At 32.1% G+C, this 17,807-nt stretch overlaps 1 long non-coding RNA gene across 1 annotated transcript in view; it reads right to left on the bottom strand.

Annotated features, from left to right (window-relative positions):
• The window catches only part of LOC120584457 (uncharacterized), a 30,537-nt gene extending 14,917 nt beyond the window's left edge, over positions 1–15,620 (bottom strand). The window contains exon 1 of the long non-coding RNA XR_005648037.1: positions 15,297–15,620. This is a non-coding gene — a long non-coding RNA (uncharacterized LOC120584457). The remainder of the gene's footprint in view (positions 1–15,296) is intronic.
• Between the last annotated feature and the right edge of the window lie 2,187 nt (positions 15,621–17,807).

Here is a 17,807-nt window from a genome sequence, read left to right as displayed (position 1 = left end):
CTCCACCTCAGATCATCAGGCCTCAGATTATCATAGGAGCACTGGTCCCTGGTGCCAAAAAGGTTGGGGATGGCTGCTCTAGGGACCTATTAGTCAAACTGTGTCCAAACACCTACATCAGTAACACCAGAAGAATTTGTTAAAATGTAGGTCCAAGGCTCACCTTAGATTGACCAAATTGGAATTTTAATGGTGTGACTCAGGAATCTCCATTTTAAAATAAATTCTCTAGGTGATCCAGACTCTAGGCTCTATCATTGAAAAATTTTGTACATAAATGATTTCTCAGTATTAAGCAAGAATATTGTGAGGCTAATTTCATATATATATATACACATATGTGTGTGTGTGCGTGTGTATGAGAGAGAAGAGAGGAGAGGGAGTTCATTACATGTTTGAATTGAGTCTAAATAATGGTCAGTGATTGAGAATGACCTAATTTAAATGACATACATATTTGTTGTCAGGAATAGATGTCAAACTGGCCTGAAGCCTAATCACACTAAGAGAATGTTAAATGTATAATTCTGGGGATGGCTTGATGGAAGAAGCTTGAATTCTGTATGTTCTCTGTATGAGTTACTCTTTGCTGCAAATCAGAGCAGGTGTTTAATCAATATGATGTTTAAATATCTGTTTGATTTGGATTTCTCTTGTAGCTATTGGTTGGATTAATTCAATCTAAATGAGGTCAAGATTTCTCCTCTTTTTTCACTCAGGTCACTATGCCAGGTGTTATGTACTATAGCTGTCAAATTTTGAGCACCTACTTAGTCCTAGAAACTATTATTCACTTTACATACATAATCTTATTTAATCCTTACGAAAGAGTTATTAGTCACCTTTTGTAAGAGAAGATAAAAGAAAAGAAAAGAGAAAAGAAAAGGCAAAGTAGAATGAGTACAGTTTAACATGTCTCCCCAAATCTTGCATATAATAATAGGTATAAATGAAAATTAAGTTCATGTCTATTTGAATCTAAATATCAGAGTTTCTTTCACTATGACATGACACCTCCAGGTGGCTCATATATTAGAGAACTGTCTGTGTGTCAAAGAACAGTTTAAAAAATGGAGCCTACCCTAAGTAAGCTTTGCTCATTGTCAGACTTTAATGCAGAAAATACTTTCCCCAACCTCTATAAATACAAGTCCTCCGATCTGCACGTGACTTGATATTAAAGAGAAAGATGGATTAGGGACTCTCTGGCAAGACAATAAATACAACTGTTAAAAACGACGATCAAAGCAGGAGTTCAGCAAATGGTGAAAGCTCTTAGATGCCTGGCTTGTGACATCTAAGCCCAGGCCAAGGGCTCTTTCTTGATATTTACTCAGAAAAAAAGGCTGTTGGAAAGACAGGTGCCACCCAACAAATGATAGACCTTAAATCAGCAATTTAAAGAAAAAGCAAAAAATGAACTCGTTGTTTACTTGTGGAACAAGTACTGCAAGTAATATTTATAGGTATTTAAATATTTTTTCTAGAAAATTATTACCTCATATGCTTTTGACACTATAAAGATTGAAGACAACCCATAGCCTTACAAATCAGGAGCAGTCTTAATTTTTTAAAGTTGCAAAAATTCTTATTTATAACTTCTAAAGGGGTTTATTGAATCTAGGCGCCACCAGTTACTATTTGTATATGACCTTCACACAGGTATTAAATGTTTCAGCATATCTATTTCTTCATCTGTAAAATGGAAATAATGATAACACCTAGTTCAGTAGATGGCTTTGAGGAGTACATAAGTTGAAGAAATTAAAATGATTATAGAGATGTCTGATACATAATAAGGCATAAAATAATATTTCTAATATTATGCTTTACTCAGTAACATTGACAATATGAAGTTATTATTATTATTATTTATCACTATTATTATTATTACTCTTAGTTCCACAAAAGAGAGTTGACCATAAAAATGTCACCTACTTACCTCTGAAATGGTACATGAAGAGACTGAGTGAGAAAACATCTTCCAGACAATAAGAGTCAGAGTGCTAGAATCAATTTCTAAATTATTGACTAATCTCTAACTATAAAACAACCCCAAGGCATCTGTGTGATTCACACTCTAATCAGAACCATGGACAATGAAGGATTAATGAGCTCATGAAGGCATACTAGAAAGTTCTACAGGATGATTATTGCCCACAGCACAACCTAGTATTGGTTGTTTGAAATCCTTGCAAACTAATTATATTAAATATATACACACACACATATATATATTATAACAAGTGACAAGCCCTCATAAGAAATATGGTGCTCCTCAGAACTCAAGTACAAATGACAATCTATGGAAGATATAATCGATAGGAAAAGACTCTCTTTAGAAGGAGAATCATTGCTCTATCTCGCCAAAGCTATATGTTCAGGTTTTTGTACATTGTGTTTTCTGGAAATCAAATATATCAAATTTGGTTGTCTAATGAATACACAGTTGGAGGAAAAATAGAAATTATTAGTTACCCTTGAAACGAAGTCATTTTCAAAATTATCAATCGAGAGTAGAAATAGCTAAATAATCTCAGGGGTTTAGAATAATGTGAACCTCCTAAACCTGAGTTATTAAGGGCAGAATTATAACAGCTTCTTTCTTCATGTACTTATTTCCCCTTTCCTGTTTTATGCACATAAAATGGCTTAGATTGTTATCCTACATTTTTCTAGAATTTAGGTGTAATAACCACTTTATTAGAATAATGGCTATTTTTTAAAGCAATCTGCTTTCGATACGATTTTACAGGCCCCTTTAAAAATATAACTATGCTCTATTAAACTGCTTTGAGAACTAAAAAGCTGTTCTCTAGCTGATGAGTAAATATGGATTTCACAGTTAAATACATAAAATAATGATTACATCCAATGGTCACGAGGGACATGTTTTTAGAAGTATACTAATTAAACTACATCCTTCAGACAACATGTCTCTACACTTACTAGCAATGAACCATATCTGATTGGTCATTAAGTAATTAGAAATGCTAATGTAAATAAAGTGTCATTTAAATGAGGCTTCAGATTGGAAATGAATCATATATTTTGTCTTCAGGTCTGAACTATACACAGATTAATCAAGTAAAACAACCAAGTAAAAAGTACTTAAGAATGAAAAGAAAAGGTGGTCCCATCTATTCTTTACTGCTAAATAGATCTAATTATTTTAAGCAGAGTTATATTTTAAATTGTACCAATAATAAAGAAGTTTCATAAACGATTTAAGAAAAAATGGCTTAGATTGTTATCCCATATTTTTCTATGCCTACTGTCATTTACATTTCTCTGTGTGTGTGTGCATGTGTGTGTGTGACTGTAGTTTCTATGAAACAGCAAATATGAGAGCTCCAAGATTATACAAAGTCATGAAGATGGTGAGATAAAAATGGAAAAATAAATGAAACTGGGCCTCAAAGATGGAGGAATATCAACTAAAGGCTAAAAGTAGGGAAATGATGCAAAGGGGGAAAAAAAACAAGAAATGGAAACATGTTCGAAGTTATAAATAAAACTACATAATAACGGGTTGGAACCAGAAACCTATAGGGCGCTATATTTCTTAAATCTGGAATATGTGTTTAGAAAATTTAATAAAATTATTTACTTAAACATTAAAGCATAGGAAAAGTGCTAAATCATACAATAATGATTTTAGAATGGTTAATACAATAATTTTTTAAATACTGGGATTTTTTTTGAAAGGATGATTTGTTTCAAATTCCTTACATTGAAAAAAATTACCTGGCATCTGATAGGTGTGAAATAAATATTTGTTAAATGGATAAATGAATGAATGAACTAATACAAATTTCAATATAAGACAATTCCTTTTTCTAGAAAGTAAACAAAGTACCAAATATATTCCATTTATTTTGTCAGAGTGTCAGCCTTTCAATAATGTTCCCGTTACTTCTGCTGCATTTATGCCATCTTTTGTTGAAGTACAATTTATATTCAGTATAGTGCACAATGTATAAATCTTGACAATGTACATAAGTACATATCCATTAAACTATCATCTAGATAAGCATACAGCACATTTTCATAACACTAGAAGATTCTCTTATACCCTTTTTTTGTCAATATAAATTCCTTTAAAGATAACCACTGTATTCTTACATTTTCTTGAAATTTTTTATATGTAGAAGTATATATTGTGTACTTTTTATGTCTGCCTTTTTCTAGTCGATATGTTTTAAAGATTCACCCATGTTGTTATGTATGTCATACATATACCTATATGTATATGTTGTCATACAGATACATAAAATGTTTGTCATGCATATAGTATGTATATATCATACACATACAAAAAAGTAAGTTATTCTTTTTTATTACTGCATAGCATTTTATTGTATAAACACATTAAATTTTTCTTTTTCATTTTCCTTTGCAGGGCATTAGGTTGCATCCAATTTGGGTTATTATGGACATTCTTGTAAAAGTCTTTTACTGGATAAATTTACTTATTTCTCTTAAATAAGTATCCCGAAGCAGAACTGGTGGAACATAGAGAAGAGAGTGTAATGTTTTTTGAAACTGTCAAAGTCTCTTTTCAGTGTCATCGTACCATTTTACATTCATGCAAAGTATGTACACACTTCACAATGTTCCGAACCTTAATCTTTCTAAATTTTATCTATTCTGGGAAATATGTGGCGATGACTCATGCTGGTGATTTTAATTTGCATTTTCTTCATGTCTAATGATTTCTGGCAAATTTTCATACAATATTTTTACATGTCATTTGTTTATTTTTTATTGAAAGAAAGTTTTTTCATGTCTGGTGCTGTAATTTTAAAAATCTTGACCATTTATCTCATACAATTTACTAAAAGTCATGAAAAATTTTGAGTTGCTACATACATGTGGAAGTTGAAATAATAGACTTCTGGAACAGGAGTCAGTAAACTACAGTTCAAAGGCCAATCTGGTCTGCCACCTGTCTTTTATTTTCTTTTAATGTTTTTATTTTAAAGTAGTTGTAAATTCATAGGTAGTAGGAAATAATACAGATATTTTTCATGAGAAAAAAAAAATACACTCAGCAAACTAGGAATTGAAGGGAACATCCTTAGCTTGAAAAAGGACCTCTGTTTAAAACCCACAGCTAATTAAGGGTGAGAAACTGCTAGCTTTTTCTCAAGATCAGGAATAAAACAATGTCTGTTCTCACCATTTCTATTGTACATTTTACTGGAGATTCCAATCAGGGCAATCAGGCAAGAAAAAGAAATGGAAACATCTAGATTGATAAAGAAGAATTAAAACTATATCCATTTTCAGATAACATGATTTTGTTTATTCATGAAAAAAATGTCAGAATTAATAAATGAGTTAAAATCAACATATAAAAATCAATTTTACAGGCGACCCTTGAACAACATGGGTTTGAACTGCATGGGTCTACCTACACGTGGATTTTTTTCAATAAATGTGTTGAAAAACCAACTGCATAACTTAGAAATATAGAAAAAATTAAGGAAAATTTAGCTATGTCATGAATACATAAAATATATGTGGATACTAGTCTATTATATCATTTCCTACTATAAAATATATACAAATAGATTATAAAAGGTTAAAATTTATCAAAACTGATGCACACAAACACAGATCGTACATGGCACCATTCCCAGTCGAGAGAAATGTAAACAAACATAAAGATGCAGCATTAAATCATAATTGCATAAAATTAACTGTAGTACATACTGTGCTGCTGTAATAATTTCATAGCCACCTCCTGTTGTTATTGTGGTGAGCTCAAGTGTTGCAAGTGTCTGCTTAAAAGACCATGTTATACTAATCATCTTCGTGTGAGCAGTTTGTCTCTCCAATGAATTGTGCTTCACAATAAAAAGTGATCTCTCATGGTTTTTGTGCATTTTTCATTGTGTTTACTGTAATACCTTAAACCTTGAATAACACCATGAGACCATACAAAGTGCCACTAGTGATACTGGAAGTGTTCCCAAGAAGCAGAGAAAAGTCATGACATTGCAAGGAAAAGTTGAATTCCTTGATATGTACCATAAATTGAGGTCTGAAGCTATGGTTGCCCACTATTTCAAAATAAATGAATATAGGATAAGTTCCATTGTAAAAATAGAAAAACTAATTTGTGAAGCCATCACTGCTGCTATGCTAGCAGGCGTGAAAACTGCACTTTTTGTGAAGTACCTTTTTATCTCATATTAAAAATACAGCCTTTATGGGGATGCAGGTGAGTATAAGGAAGGCACACCTGTAGACTCAAGTAGGATTCAAGAAAAGCAAAGTCATTAGATAACAACTTAACCAAAAGTAAGGTGAAGGAGCTAAAGCTGGAGGATTTAATGCTGGCAAAGAGTGGTTTGGTAACTTTAGAAAGAGGTTTGCCTTAAAAAACAGGAGAGGCAGCTTCTGCTGACCAAAAGGAAGCAGATGAATTCTTAGACTCCGAACACCATTAAGAGTATCAGCCTGAATAGGTTTTGTTGTTGTTGTTGTTGTTGTTGTTGTTGTTGTTATTAAAAATTATTGGGGGTGATATGGATCAACAAAATCCAATAAGTTTCAAGTGCACAATTCAGCAGTATGTCATATATATATTGCATTGTGTGTTTACCATCCATAGTTAGATTTCTTTCTGTCACCAAATACTTGATCCCTTTTACCCTTATCCCCCCTTCCCTCTGATAACCACTAATCTACTGTCCATGATGAAAGTGCCCTATTCGGAGGGAGGGAGGGAACACTACAAAAGCCATTTATTAGTAAGGAAGAGAAGCTAGCACCAGCATTTAAGGCAGGAAGGGATAAGCTAATTCTCCTATTTTATGCAAATGCAGTTGGGTTTCTGTTCAGGATCTATAGAGCTGCTGACCTCAGAGCCTTAAAGGAATAAGATGAAGATCAGCTGCCAGGCTTTTGATAGTACGATGAGAAGGCTTGGACAATATGAACATTTTTCCTTGATTGGCTCTACTGATGCTTTGTCCCTGAAGCCAGGAAATACTTCGTTGTAGGGGACTGCCTTTTAAAGTTCCTTTAACATTGGACGATGTCCCTGGCCACCCAGAGCCCCACGATTTCAACACCAAAGGTGTCAAAGTGGTTTACTTGCTTCTACACAAGAAGGTGTCTAATTCAGCTTCTAGATCAGAGGGTCATAAGGACCTCATGGTTTGCTTCCTCTCTGTGGAAGAGAACCTTAATAGAAAATTATGAAAGTCTGGAAAAATTATACCATCAAAAATGCCGTCATTGTTTAGAATAAGCCATGAAAGCCATTAAGCCCAAAACAATAAATTTTTCCTGGAGAAAACTGTGTCCTGATGTTGTGCATGACTCCGTCGGATTTATGACAGAGCCAATCAAAGAAATCATGAAAGTTTGAAGATATGGCAAAAAATATGGGAGGTAAAGGCTTTCAAGACCATGATCTTGGAGAAATTCGAGAGCTAGTATGCACCACACCAGAAGAATTAATTAACAGTAGATGAGTTGATGGAGATGAGTGTTTCTGAACCATTGCTTGCCTCCCCACCACTTCCTCCATCTCTTTTGCCTCTGCCACCCCTGAGAGAGCAAGATATACCCCACCTCTTCCTCCTCCTTCTCAGCCCACGCAACGTGAAGACAAGGACAAAGATCTTTATGATGTTCACTTCTGCTCGATGAATAGTAAACAATCACCATGCTGTACAGTTAATAAACTTACCTGTTGTGTATATGTGTGTCCTCATGTGAAAAATCTAATAACTGTATGGCAAAAACTTTATAAGATGTTTTGTGTCATCATCATCATCGCCTAAGTGTTCAGTGCATAGAACATCATGTGCAAGACTTGTATTGAAGTGCATAGCCTATGCTTACATAGGTATAAGGTGAGTAATATTTCATACAAAATGAATGATGTGTTAGTTTTCTTAGTTTTATAACTTTGCATTCAAATTACTACATAGTATGTCTCTCTCTCATTATTGGAGAAACTTCTTTACATGATTTTTTTCATTGTCTACTGTTAATTCATTATTTATATTATTAGTAAGATTTCTAGTCAATAGTAGGCTATTAGTAGTTAAGTTTTGGGGAGTCAAAAGTTATATGTGAATTTTTGACTATATTGAGAGTTGGTGTCTCTAACCCTCATATTGTTCAAGGGTCAACTGTATATGTAGATATTAAAATTAAAAGTATGGAAATGAAATTAAGAAAACTTTATATACAATTGCGTCAAAAGGACTAAAATATTTAGGAATGACCTTAACAAAAGTACAAGATTTGTACACTGAAAACCATAAAATTGTTGAAAAAGTTAAAGAAGATATAAATAAATAGAAAAACATATCTTGCTCATTTACTGAAAGACTTGACATTATTAAGATGAAAATACTACCAAAACTGATTTGCAAATTCAATGCAATCCTTATCAAAATCCCAGATACACTTTCTGCAGAAATTGACAAGCTAATTCCAAAATTTATATGGTAATTCAAAGACTCTAGAATAGCAAAAATAATCTTGAAAGAGAGGATCCATTCTGGAGGACTTACACTTTCTGATTTCAAAACTTACGGCAAAGCTACCATGATCAAAACTGTATTTATTAGCATAGGGTAAACATATAGATCAATAGAATATAATTGAGAGTCCCGAAATAACTTTTAGATTTATGACTAATGATGTTCAAGAAGACTCAATAACACTCAGTGGGAGAAAAAATGACCATATTTTTCTAAAATTAAAATCAAAATTAAGTCAAAATGGTTTAAATACCTAAATGTAAGAGTTACAATTATAAATTATTAGAAGAAAACATACAATCTAGTTCTTTACTGAAATGTTGATGCCCTCTGCTCTAAAAGAAAAATAAGAATATTTTTCATGATCTTAGTATAAACATAGTTTTTTTTTTCCTCCCCTTAGGACACAAAACATACCAATCTTAAAAGATGTATATATTGCACTTAAAGAAAAAGTAAAAATTTATGCTCATCAAAAGACATCTATAAAAAAACTGAAAATGCAAACCATAATGAGAAAATATTTTCAATTTAAATATCAGACAAAAGGCTTATATCTAAATTAAAAAGGAAATCTCTAAAAATTAATAATTATAAAGCAATAAGGGCACAATAGCACAAAATTTTACCTAAATTGCATAAAATATACTATGTATTTTTGTTCTGAGCTTATCTTTGAAGTTAAATCATTTCCAAAATGGGCCAGGGAAATGCACTCCCTAAAAGGCAGTTGACAGGATGGCTGATATTCATACGTGCAGGTATTTTCATAGGCTGGGGGAAAATGACATAGTTAATACTTTATTTTTATTTTATTTTATTTTATTTTTTTACACCTATAGCACCTGGTCTTCCTACGTGGTCTCCCATCCAAGTACTAACCAGGCCCGTGTTCAGGGTGGCGTAGCCGTAGACCTAAAGTTAATACTTTAAATAAATCTTTCACAATTTTACATTTTTACATGTTTCAAATAATTTGCTTAGTTATGCTTGATTATGTTATTAGATAGCCAAGAGGTGGGTATATATAAAAAATATATATATTGTTGAGAACAAGGAAAAAGGGAAGCAAGAATGAGAGAAATGAAGAAAAAATTCTAAAAGTTAAAGAAGAGTTTGAAAGCTGAAAAATGAAAGAGACTTTTAGGATGTATTTTTCCACCTCTACCTTTCAAATTCCAGCATCTTTTTTACGGGGTAGAGTGGGGTAGAGGAATCCAGAGCAAAAGGAAATAGTCATTTTATAAGTTAAAAGCCCAATAGAGAAAGACTAAATACTTTTAGAGAAGGTCTTAACCAGTTCTATTTTTTAAACCCTACCACTACAGAATCCAAGTTATACTTCAACTTTTATTTTTCTGATTTTTCAAGTGAAATATACTATGTTTTTTTCCCCATAGTTTCTGTCATCTTCTAAATTTCCTTTTTTTTCTGTATTTTTAGATTCCACTGTTATCGTGCTTCACAGTCATATGTGTGTGTGTTTCATTTTCTGTATGCATGTTTTTCAAGTTGTCCTTATTCTTTTTGAAAAATTTTTGTATTTATATTGAGATTCGACTTGAATCATTTCTTTGGTGTTTTAAAAAAATGGGTTTTTCTGTGGTTTTCAGGGAGTTGAGGGTAGGTGTAAACCAGGACAACATTCCTAGCTGGAAGGTTCTTGGCCTCCTTTTGTGCAGTTCTGATTAATTATCAAAAATAGGACCTCTACATCTAGCCTACTCTCTAGTAGTTTCTGTTTTGTCCCCATCAGTACTCTGTCCTTTTCTCTCAAAGTAGATGTCATTTTTTATTCTCATGAGTTTCTCATCAATGTAAGACACAGTCCTTTCAGAGACATTTAGGAATCTCTGAGCTTCTAGCCCATTCAGCGCCCATACATGTTGCCACAGTCCCTGACTGCAAAGCCCGCTCCTAGTTCTGACAGTGGTTCTCAGATTTTTCAGCTGAGTCTTCCTGTCCCAGAGAAATAGTCTACTAGGGTAAGAGCTTGTAGGAAAATTTTGTGCTCCTCGGAATTCAGGACATCTTGAAATCTATCTCCCGTTCTTTGCACATTGACTGTTTCCTTGCAGCTCTTGAGGCTATGATCTGGCTCCAAGACTTGCTATTCTAGAATTTAGAGCAATAATTCTTCCTTATTTCCATGATACATATTTTTTTTTGTTTCCAATACTAGTTGCTCCATCTATTTTTGTGAGGAATAGCCTTGAGTTTTAACCAATTTTTAAGAAAATTTTTAAATGTTTCTCCATTGAGTATGATTTTAACTAGAAATTTATTAGATTTCTTTTTTCATTAAATTTATTGGGATGATAATGGTTAATAAAATTATATAGGTTTTAAGTGTACAATTCAATAATATGGCATATGTGCATATGTATATTGCAATGTGTGTTCACCAAAATCAAATCTTTCATCACCAAATATTTGACCCCCTTTACCCTTTTCTACCCCTTCTCTTTCCCTCTGGTGACCCCTAAACTGTTGTCTTTGTCTATGAGTTTGTTCATCTTCTTCATCTGTTGTTTTCAGTTTTATATTCTATATATGAGTGAAATCATATGGTCCTCAAATTTTTCTGTCTGATTTATTTTGCTTAGCATGAAAAATCTCAGGATACATCCATGTTGTTGCAAATGGCAGTATTTCATCTTTTCTTATGGCTGAGTAATATTGCATGACTGGTGCTGGGGTGGCTTAGTGGTAGAATTCTCTAGATCCTTTTTCTTTCAGATTAAGAAAGCTTCCTTCCATTTCTATTTTATTGAGGGTTTTTAGTCATGTCTTCAGATTGTACTGAATTGTTTTCCAACACCTTTGAGATAATTATTTTTTTCTACTTTTATCAGCAAATGTAATGCCTTTTACAGATTTCTAATGATCCTAATTTTTTTTTTTACCCTGTCTTAATCTCGACTGTACTTTTTAAAACTAATTTTGTCATCAGGATTGTATTTGACTCATAAAATGATTTTAAGAATGACTTTTCTTAGTACCAGAAAGATAGAAATAATCTTTTTTGGATGATCGCTACAATTTGACTTTGAACACATTTGATCTTGGGGATTTTTTGTGGGAAGATATTTATCTACTGATGCAAATGTATTAATAATCATGGGACAATGCATGATGTCTGTTTTCAATTGAATCTTTTTTCTTTACTTTCATATTTATATTTTTGCGAATATTTCCATGTTATCTAAGTTTTCAAATTCATTGGCATAAAGTTATTGATAATATTTATTTAACCTCTGCCCAATCATCTTTTCTTGTGTCTTTTTTTTTTTACTCCTAGTTATATTGACTTTATATCATGCTCACCATTTATGTATATAGAGCAGACTTCCTGTATTTCATAGTAAGCCCACTGGTAAGTGATACATAACTCAGTTTTGTGACTTTCTGGATAGTCAAAGTAATACTGTGATGTAGCTGATGCCCTATTACTATACTACATTAGTGACTCAAATAAGTACTAAAGGGAAAAATGATATAGAGAACTTCAACACCCTGCAGCTTCTTGATCTTCAGCCTCTCAAATACTAAGAGGAGAATGAAAGTTAAAGTTGATTATCTTTACCCACTCAACTAACTTTGCTTAGGAGCACTTTTAAATGTCTATGGCTTTGATGAGCAGCTTCTCCTTTCTCAGTAATTCTTTAAGTGAAGCCAGTGTGAATATTTTTAAGATAAGAATGATTAATTAATTTATAAATGATTCAACATAATGCATTTCAAGTACCATTTAATAGTTTGTCAAAAGTGTTAGTGGGTTTAAAATTATTGAGACATGGCAATTTGAAAGCATAGCGAGATATTTTGTATTAATTCTTATGGAAATAGTTCAATATAGATTATTTTTACCTGGAACCTAATCTCAGTATATGATAATTACTCTATATGATCATATTTCTTGGAAGGGGATTTCATGAATAAACACTGCATTGTCAGAATTATAGAACTCATTAGTAAAAACTTTCTACTTATCAATTTGCAAGAAATGTAAGTTGATTTATTTTTCTCATTACCTAGGAAATGTTTTTTTTTTTTTTTTTACTCTTGACTATCTTTGTTCTTTCCTTTGACCAAGCAATGAAGTTATAAGTCCTGTGAAGTAATAAACTACTAATTACAATGCTTCATTGCATAAGCAAGTAATAGGAAATGAATTATAAAGAACAAAGTCCATGTTACGCAAGCTTTAATAATCCTTAATTCTAAACAGGAAAATAGGCAATTGGTTGTACAAGGTTCTATGAACAAAGTAGAACAATATGCATTTGAATTGTCATTGACTAAGTTTTCATTTTAGTAAAAGGAAGAACTATCCAAAGTATGTGTGGAAAGTCAGGGTTTTTTAATAAGTTATGCAAAATATGTATTCACTTCTTTTTAAAATCTCTATTAAAAGTTGATTTTCCAGCAAAAAACGAACTGGTAAAATAAGTAAGATTTCTATGTGCATGGGAAATAACAAAATACAATTTTCTGAGTAAAAAAATTAAAAATAGCACCAAGATAATTTAAAAATTGTAAGTATTAAGTATCTTCTTTTTATCAAGAAGATTATAGACATGAAGGTGAGAATTACATACAAATGAACCACTATTATGTCCTTGTGATTTGTTTGTGAAAGTTACCTGGAGAACACCATTGGTTTCACTGCCAAGTAGTTCCAAGGTAGTAAAATAAAAGTAAGAGGGAGATGGTTTGTACTGTTTTGGCACGTGTGTATTTTTTCTCTCTTTTGACTTATTTTGTTAATAAATACATTTTAATAATTGAGCTTACTTACATACTTCCTTGTTAAGAGAAATAAAAATACTGAAAACCCTACTTGTTCAGGGCTTTCTGAAGAAGAGAGAATTTCAGACCTGGATCAATATATGTATAAATAAGCCTAGAACATGAAGTTGTGCCCCAAAACACAATGGTAGTAAACATTGACATCATGTAAATAAAAATTATCTTAGCCTATCTGAAAGAACTTCCACTGGCCAAAAATGAAACAATTTGAATATCAGAAAGAATAATGACTGCAAAGGATACAAAAAAAAAACAACAAAAAAAAACACACATACAGAAAAATTCATGAGTTCAAAATGATACCCAAAAAGAAAAAAGATACCTATTGGTCATTTAGCATTATTCAAAAAATGGTAAATAAATGAAATGCTTGATTAAGTATTTATCCTGCTTTTTCTGAAAAACTTTACTGTAGGGTAAACAAGTGGTACAGATTTTTTAAAATTAAATAATAGCTAAAAAATTAAAAATGAGTGATGGAAACTCGCTGTTTTGCTATTTCTAATGCATAACAAAACTAGTTATTATCCACAGAGGCCAAAACTATTAGCTATTTATTTGAATACTTGGTAAGGAATACAACACCTGAATGGATACCTGAATTCATGGACCAATCTTAGCATCACTAAATGTGGGACACAAATTCCTATATTCTCTTTGACATGATGCCATGGAAAGTGAAATTCCCATCCAGTGGTTGTACACACAGTCACACAATACAAAAGGTCCTAGCTGAGAGTAAATTGATGGAGTATAAAAATAGGAGAAGTGACATCACAAGAAAGCAATCAGCCAAATACAAATATTTGACATTCTGACTGATGAAGAATTCAGTTTCTTCAACAAGTAAATAGAATAGAAAAAAAGGGTACTCAGAGAGGAAAACTATTATGATGTAAAGGAGAGTTAAAAGACAAAATATATGAACAAACGAAACAGAAGCAGACTCTACTCAGAAACAGAGAACAAACTGATGGTTGCCAGAAGGGAGAGGGGTTGGAAGGAACATGTGAAGAAAGTGAAGGGATACTAAGTACAAATTGGTAGTTACAAAATAGTCATGGGAATGTAAAGTATAGCAAAGAGAATATAGTCAATAATATTGTAATAACTGTGTATGATGTCAGGTGGGTCCTAAACTAATCTAGGGGATCACTTTCTAAATTATGCAAATGTCTAACCACTGTACTATATGCCTAAAACTAACATAAAATAATATTGGATGTCAACTGTAATTGAAAAAATGATGAGTAAAAATAAAACAAAAGAACTGCAGTCAGTTGAATGTCGCCGTTACCAAGGTTATGCTAGAGGAGAGAAATAAAAAAAATATAAAGTAATAATAATAAGCATAAAAATAACTTTTAAAAAGATATTAGAAAGATAAAGTGCATAGATTTTATTTTAACCTCTATTCACACAAACCTTCCTTATATTATTTTTTAGTTAATCCAGTCTTGGGAGGGAACATTTCATTGTCAGAATTATAGAACTCATTAGTAAAAACTTTTCAATATCCAATATCTAATTTCAATATCCAATGATTTTGTGGTCTTATTTTTTTTAATTCTTTCTCTGTTAAACATAAATACATCAGTTTTGGTGGTTAGTTAATATGAATTATAAATTACCTTATAATAAAGTTTTGTCTTATAAAATAGTTTTTATCAAACATATTACTGAGAGTAATATTTTTAAAAATATTGAGGCAAGAAAGATAAACATGGATTGAATAAAATATTTGATTTTAAAAAGTATAGCTAATGGGTACATGAAGATTCATCATATTCTTTCCATTACTTTAGTGTAATTTTGAAAACATCCACAAAATAAGTTAAAAAAAAGAATCAGACCCAGGAATTATTTAGAAATAAAATATTAATTTTCAAATATGTAAATGCATTAATTATTTATTGATGCCTAACAAATTACCCTAAATTGTAATGACTTAAAAAAACAAACATTTATCACCTCTCAGTGTTTCTGATATCAAGAATTTGGGAGAAGTATGGCTGGAGGCTTCTGGCTCAGGGTCCCATGAGGTTTCAGTCAACATGTTGGCCAAGGCTTCAGTCTTCTGAAGGCTGTAGTAGGTGGTTCACTCATATAACGTTTTCTGGAGACCCTTATTATTCATTCGCTTTTGAGTTCCTTCCCTTGTGGATTTCTTCATGGAGCTGCTTCCTCATCCTCTAGAGCAAGCAATCCAAGAGATAGCAAGAAGGAAGTTGTGATGCTCTTTATCACCTATTCTCAGAGAAGACATATCACAACTTCTGCTATACTCTATCGGTGACACAGACCAACTGTGACAAAACATGAAAGGGTAATAAACAAAAGTTGAATCCCAGAAGTCAAAGATTATTGGAGCAATCCAAAAGCTATCTATCATGATGAGTTTATTGGTACAATGATTATTATTGTTGTTAATTTCTAATTTAATTGCATTTTAGGCAGAAAATTTGGTTGACATTGCAATTCCTGAAAAATTTTAGTTGTTCATTGGGACCTAGTGTTTAAATATTTTTTAAGCATTTTTGTAAAGCTACTGGAAATGTTTTGTAAAGTTGTTTATCTACTTTCTATATTGAGAGGTTAATTTATTTAGCTTTAAGTTTTAATTTTATGCTAAAGGTATTGCTATAACAGCTTTCTTTTGGTAAAGATTTGTGTGGCTTGTGTTTTTTTGATTAGTTTAGTCTCTTACAAGCATCTTTTCTTTTCCATATTAGTATCTCTAATTCCATCAATCACTACTAGTCATCATAGATCTAAATCTTTTAAAAGTCAAGTAATAAAAAGGCTTAAATACTGGGTGGTCAATGCTAATTACACCGATAGACGATGATAAATTCAGAACGTAAATCTACAACCTAATGAATTCAGAACTCAAATTCTGATGTCTCCAGTAGTTTAAACCTTATACAGGTTAATTCTATGTCATAAACATTATCAATGTCATTGTCATGATTTAATAATTTATCTTATTAATCACTATCTTAATAACTAAATTTCAAAAAGCAAATGGCAAAAATTTCAAAAAATTTGAGAAAGTTCTTGAGAAAATGTACACAGTAATTATATTTATAGCCTAATCGTAACAAAATTTTTGTGATCCAAATAAATAATAAAGACCACAGATTGTCTTGCCCAGGTTGTCACAAATAGCTGCCAAATATCTGAAGAAGAAAGTTAGGGATAATGATTTTAAATCAGTTTCCAATTAGAAAGTCACTGCTGGAGCTTGCTTACTAAATAAATGATTTACATGGGAAAGTGAGTAATAATTATTAAACTGGCAGAAAAATACATATGACCAGTTTCTTAGCAAGAGAACTTTCAGTATCTTATATTTATATTTTAGACTCTGTCCATAATGGAGGAGTGCATGCTTTTCATAGAACAAATGACATAGCTCTCCTGCTGTAGGGCTTACTCTGTACCTTCCAATAGAGACATAATCCCTTTTGTGCTTCTGAAATTAAAATGAATCATATGCAAAAATAGAGCTAGCCAAGAGGGTCTATGGAGCCCATTATGATTATTATACATTATAGAACTGTACGCTGTGCTCTGCAATAGGTAAATTGCACTAAGTAAAGAATAGCATTGTTCCTCTGTAATAATTACATTCTACAAAATGCCTATTGGCCAGTAAGTGGTTGAAACGAGAGGAAACGATTTAAAATCATATTTTAAAAAGTTTATTTTTGAATAGAAGGGAAAGTTAAAATAAGCACCATCCATTAAAACTCAAGTCATTCTGGATATTAAAGAAAGGAAAAGCACAAATAAACGAGGTGGATATTAGCAATCTTAGTGGGCGACAAAGCTGCTCAGCCTTACTGACCAAAATTCAAAATGCAGATAGGAGAAACCTCAACAAAACAAAGGGAGAGAACTAAGACTTTGAATATTTCTATGCAGATTGATAAATGTCCTTATGACAAAGGAAATGTTCTATCACCACTTGAAATACATTGAATATAAATTTTTTATTTTCTATCAAGTTTTGCTATTTCAAAAATACATAAAGATCATGATAAAAATCTGTTAAAGACTTGAGAAGATTTCCAAACAAAGAAAAATCCAGATGGAAATACATTGACTTCTTCCTATTCTTCTTTTAAAATAAATTAATCCTGTTAGGGAAACATCACCCACATGCCTCCTGGCTCTCCGTGCTCAAGCCAGAAAAATCCTGATTTAATAAAACCACATTCTTCTTGAAAGCCTTGTACACATGTCCATTGGGTATAATGTAAAGGACATTTTACTTTTCAAAATAAAATCCCAAATTACCCTTTCAATTGTGATTCTTGCTTCCTTCAATTTCCTCTAAATGGACTTCTCCTTAGTTAGCTCCTCCCTCGTTGTTGCCTCTAAGAGTCTCCTACCAGGGAAAGTGAGAATTGCTCCAGGTTATAGTCATCCAGCCTGCTCTGCTCCCGTGGCCACGGGGGAGCAAAGATAGACTGAACA

This window comes from Pteropus medius, unplaced genomic scaffold, assembly GCF_902729225.1.
Source record: "Pteropus medius unplaced genomic scaffold, Ma_sr-lr_union100, whole genome shotgun sequence".
Taxonomy (NCBI): Eukaryota; Metazoa; Chordata; class Mammalia; order Chiroptera; family Pteropodidae; genus Pteropus; species Pteropus medius.
The sequence above is the reverse complement of the archived record's forward strand: the minus strand, read 5'-3'. Positions and strand labels throughout refer to the sequence as shown.